The sequence below is a fragment of the Spodoptera frugiperda genome, chromosome 11 (genome assembly GCF_023101765.2).
Source record: "Spodoptera frugiperda isolate SF20-4 chromosome 11, AGI-APGP_CSIRO_Sfru_2.0, whole genome shotgun sequence".
Lineage (NCBI taxonomy): Eukaryota > Metazoa > Arthropoda > Insecta > Lepidoptera > Noctuidae > Spodoptera > Spodoptera frugiperda.
In genome coordinates this window covers 11090329-11096328 of record NC_064222.1, presented here as the reverse complement: position 1 = coordinate 11096328, position 6000 = coordinate 11090329, and positions in this window count along the sequence as shown.

The window sequence follows — 6000 nt, the reverse complement described above, 5'->3', positions numbered from 1 at the left end:
CAATGTACACCCACATTTCACAATTTATGTTGTAAGTCCCATGTAATAGGTGGTGAGCCTATTGCCATATCCTGGACACAATTCCAGACTCCGTGCTACCACTGAGAAATTTTCGAAAAACCGAAAAAAGCCCAGTAAGTAATACTTCGCCCGACCCGGGAATCGAACCTGAGACCCCTTGTTCGGCAGTCGCACTTGCGACCACTCGACCAACGAGACAGTCAATACAATTTAATAATTATAATTCATTATAGTTAATCGATTTTCGAAACAATATCAATTATTTTCACCGTATCACAAATTGTGGCAGCCTCTCAGCGCGCGTCGCTCTGTCTGCCGGAGTCTGTGTATAGATCTGTCAGACGAACTCACAAATCTATCAACAAACTGAATAATTCATGAGGATATTGATATTTTAATATTTCATGTGAATTCGCTGAAATATTTACTATATTTTGTTGCGAAGTAAATGTTCTCGATATCAGCAAAATTATACATACCGACTGATTTTTATAAAATCAAAAATAGGTACCTACTCGAATAAATGTCAGTTGTGAACATTTAAATTGAATTAAGCAAAACAAATGTGCTCTTTAACGGTGATTTATATTGTATTTAGTTGATTTATATTGTATGCAGTAGATTAGAGAGATACAGTTTCCTGCATCACCTTGTGTAAATGATACAAATACCTGGCAGATATAAATATTCAGACGGATTCAGTTCAAACATTCTGTGGCGACCTCTATCGGTTGGGGAAAGGTCAGGATTAATAGACACTAATACATTAATGTGTAATATATAACATTTCCTTCACTACCGTATTCCTTCGCAACGACATTACCGATTTCTACCAAATTTTATGCGTGTTTAGTAGATCTGAGAATGGGCAAATATGTTATTATTTACAAACAAACCCTTATCACAAGGGTTTCAACCAAAGGCAGTTTGCCGGGCCAGCTAGTTGTGTATACCTAAATGGGTCATAAATGAGGCAGTGGAAATAATGTAGTCGGGAGCCGGAATGTTCAGTGATAACTATGTGTTCTCGTTACTATAAATTATCTCTGTATTTACAAGTACACACATTGAGGAAAGACTTACACGTACAGCAAGATTTAAGAAAGAAATCAACAGAATAATATAAAATTATGTCAAATTTAAGTGTGGGAGAGCCATGCTTCGGTACGAATGGGCGGCTGGACAGGTGTGATACTACGGCCGAGTAGAAAATCGACATGTAATGTGTTGCCTTGTGTTGCGTCGTGCAAGTTAAGTTGGCGGAGGCCCAATTACTCCCCCCTCCCCAAACTTCCCAATCCCTGATTCCCCAACAACACTTATATTCCTAACCCCTAAAAGGCATCGCACTTGTAACGTCTTTAGTGTTTCGGGTGTCCATGGTGGTGGCGGTTGCTTACCATCATGTGAGACGTCGGATTACCAGCTTATACGATAAAAAAATCATATACAAGAACTGAGAACTCCGTACATAGGTTTTTTTTTTTAAAAAAAACGTTCCCCACATTAGGATTTTCCCTGTATCGTGGGTGCGTTTACAAACATACAAGTTCACATGCACATGACACCCAGACCCGAAACAACAATTTGTGGATCACACAAAGAGTTGCTCCTTGCGGGAATCAAACCCGCTACCCATTGCGCGGCAGCCAGTTGCCCAGCCACCGCACCAACCGTGCAGTAATTTTGTTTGTTAGTTTTGACTAATAACATGCAAAGTACAGTGCGCCACCTGCACTAACACTACTTGACATCATGTACATAATGCACCGTTACACTCATTATGTTAGCACATAATAAGATAATGTTGTGTACATTGACACAGCTGTGGTATTGTAATCTATTTGTTATACATAGGTTATTGGAATTAGCCTTTAAAGATCATTCTTCTATCAGTATCTACTGAGTGCGCGTGTGGCGCTCAATGAAATAAAAGTATTTCTTTTTGTTTTTCATTATTAGTTGCATTTGCATACATTGACGTAAAATATGTTATTTCTGAAACTGCCACGGTTACACGAATGCATTTTTGGATTATTAATTGATATACAACCTGCGTCTAGTCTAGTCTAGTAGATTTATTGTGCATTAAGTATGTATAAGTAAGGACACTTGTTTTTATGCAGAATTAAAATGCATTAGAACGATTTATTGATTCAAAATTCAAAAACGGTACGAATTAATGCATTACATAATTTAGGTGGCGCGACTCGCAACATACCGCTACTAGAGGACATGTCACATTTGAACGGCATCGCTCCAGCCCAGAGATACACTTGTCATTTTGAACAATGAATCTTATGTATTGAATACATTATGTAACAAAAGAAAAGTAATTGTCTCTTGGTATGGCAGTAAGTGTTTTGGTTGTAATAAATGTGTCAACTAGGTAGATTTGTTGAACTAACGACACCAACACATGACACAGATTTAATTGCCAAAGTTCAAATCTTACCCCAGTACCAAACACTGACCCAATTACGTCTAAGTTACTGAAAATTTTGAAAAATGTTTACTATCGACAACCTGCATTCAATATTTCCTTACTTAAATAGTGAAGAGATAATAGAGAGAGAGAGAGCGAGAGAGAGAGAGAGAGAAAGCCAGCCGTATGTGCCCTCATTACGGCAGTTGTCCCACCGGCAACGATGAACGAGTAACGAGTAGAGCTAGAACTAGAAACGAGTGAAAACAAAAACAAACAAGTGAAGCGAGCACTCGCCGGCAGTGTGAACAGTCAGCGATCAACTATTTGTATATGCATCTCTTTTGTTTACACGGAAAGTATATCTATTGTACGTTTCTTGAACGAGAAAATAGCCGATAGTTAGTCGTTCACTCGCCGTTGGTGGGACAACTGCCTAAGTCTTAATATTTAGAATGGGTCCCGACTGCTTCAATTTTACGATGACTTTCTTGTTTTAGCGTTTTTTTCATTTTCATATTATAAAGAAACGCAGCCGGGTTTTTTTGTTTGTTAAATTACCTTTTTTTAGTCAGTAAGAGTCTGACACTCCCTTTTGCCTCGCCCAAGGCGGGAGAAGTAATTAGATGATTTTCCATCATCAAAAAAAAAAGAGTGTACAACCATTCACTTAACTCCTTACCCAAAATAACAAATAATAATATTTTTAAAATCAAATAAATAAATTTTCCATTAGTATTAAGATTAATAAATGAATAATTGAATGTAATTATTGTAAGTTTGACATTTGTCAAAATTGTAGGGGTTCTTTTATTTCTTGATATAGTTGCGTGGCGTGAGCCTGATTATGGCATTTTATAATTTTATTTTTTAGAAAATCTTCTTAGCTCGCCCATAGTCTGCAAATAAAGAATTTGAATTTTAGACATGTGCCCAAATTCGATGCGTCTACAGTTATGTTCACTTGTTGTTTTGTCCTGTGACGTCATAGTGCAACATCCCATATATTGTACTTTTTTAATATAGTTAGTAATAGTTAATATAAATACTAAATAGTAGGTTATTTCACCTTACAATACTTCAAAGTTATTTAACTATACAAACTATTTTCTTAATTTAAGTAACACTAACAATCTCCATCACATTAAATAAATGCATAAAAAATTATCTGCTTGCGATGCGATGCTTTACATTTTAGCAAGTACGCAACCTTGCGCGTACGCATAATGCCAAGTTGAAGGGGCGGAGTGCTCACAGCTCTCACTGTCTCACCGACAGACAGATCATCTTGTTGTTATTATCTCGGGAGGTCTGGTGATGTGTCAGATTACATTATCATTCATAGTCGAAAACAGCGAACGCAAATTATGCCCGTCTTTTCTCGAAACTTCGATTCTCGTAGCCGCTACGCCGCGCCGTAGTAAGCTCGTAGCACACGCTACGAAATAACAAATGGGTCAACCTACGTCATGCAGACCAATTATTTTTATATTTATTTTGAAGATGTCTCGGTCACGATGCGATGGTTACTTACATTTCAGATTCTAGTTATTCAGTTAGAGGTCAGTTGTTCATGAATATTGATTGAATAGTTTGATTTATTTAAATGTGAGATAACTAACTTCTCCCGCTATGTGCCCTGCCCACTGCTACTTCAACTTGCTTATCCGCTGGGCTACATCGGCGACTTTTCTTCTTTTGCGAATCTCCTTGTTTTTTATTTGGTTTCGCAGAGAAACTCCGAGCTCCGCTTTCCATAGCGCGCTGAGATTCTTTTATAAGGATCAAACATTTACAACTTCAAAATTTTAATTACATATTAGTTATGTAAAATATTTTAAAGTAAACCACAGAATCACGACTAGATCTGATCAAAATAAAGTTCAATGGTAAAATCGTAATTATTTATTTCAAATAGACCCGGAATGCACTTTTGAACGTCAAAGCAAATATAATTTATATTAAAAATGTCTGCCTGTTGGTCAGTCCTCTTGTGGAGCTATCTGCTCGTTCCAAAGTGTAGATTCTTATGGAGAAGTTATGAGCAAGAAACTCCATAGGTTACTCTTTTCCAATCAGATTCACAATACAATTCATAGTTACATTGTTTCGATTACTTCAACTATGTGAGAACAATGTAAAACTAATATACAGTCGAAGCGACAGAAAAAGAGAATAACCTAGAGGACAATAAAAATTAATGCAGTCCGGAGCTGACCAGTCCCAGTTGACAGCGCCCGTTCACGAACATGACACGTACACCAGCACCGCCCAACTCAACCATGTTGCAGGGAATCGAGCGATCCAATGCCCGTGCCACCGCCAATGAGACCTTTGAGTGAGCATGACAACTCCAAGCTGAGTCAGAATGAGAAGGAAAGTGCGAGACGAAGTTCTATCGTTCCATGTTTCTGGTTTGTTTACACTTTATAATAAACATTTACAGACCTTGGCAATGCATTGCAAATATAAGCTACGACCGGACGAGAGTTCTTAATTACAAGTCTTAAATGATTTCATTTACATAACTACATGTAAGGTGCATTAATTCGTACATATCCACGTATGTACGCATTATGCATGCATTATTATGTATAACCTATTTAGAGGTTGAGGACCATAAAGTAGTGACGTCAGCAGTTTGCCAAACCGTGAAGTAATCCCGTTCATGTAGTGGTAATGTTTTGATTTATATTACATTAATTCATTCATGAGGATTCTAGAATACTCCACGGGTGTAGATTATGTAATTCATATTCATAGAAAAAATAGGAAAATAAATAAAAAGTAAATTAAAACGTGAGGAAGCGTGGCCAATAGACTGGTAGCGTTACCACGTTGAATGGCAATGCTTAACCTTTGACCAAGGTAGTAGTCAGCCTTTCGGTCGCCTGAAGTGTCAACCATCCTCTTTACAATATCTTTGTGGATGTGGAGCCCACGTCTCTAAAGTGTCAACCCCAAACGATTCGAAAGTGTGATTGCCAATCAGACTATTATACTATACGCCTTATGAGGTTCTCGGCAGCAGCAGCACCGGCTCAATGTGCTAAACTTGGAAGATGGACAATATCAACGCAAGTGGCGTCCCATACTAAAAGCCTACCCATTTTCCAAGGGAATGATGACATACCTCAAAGGCTCTCGGAGCTGCGGACTACCTAGCGGGTTTACCGGGACTCCGGCTCGAAAAGCAGGAGAAGGAACGGGGTGGTTTTTAGTCAGTAAGAGTCTGACATTTCCTCTCGCCTCATCCAAGGCGGGAGAAGTCAATGGATGATTTTCCCCTCAAAAAAAAAATAAAAAAAAATAAAAAGCTAGCTGGCACGCTGACGGACACAAAAGCTCGACGAATAATGACATTAATGCTAGCGTGTCGAGCAAAACGGCCGCTGAGGCTGTTGACACACAACGAGGCGAGCATAAAGGGAGTACCAATTCCAAGTGAATTGATGCTCCCTATACTTTGCCGAGCTCGAGAATCGAACCCGCGACCAGCAGTCGCACTTGCGACGAAATAATATTCATCAATATATCATTAAAACAGACACAGA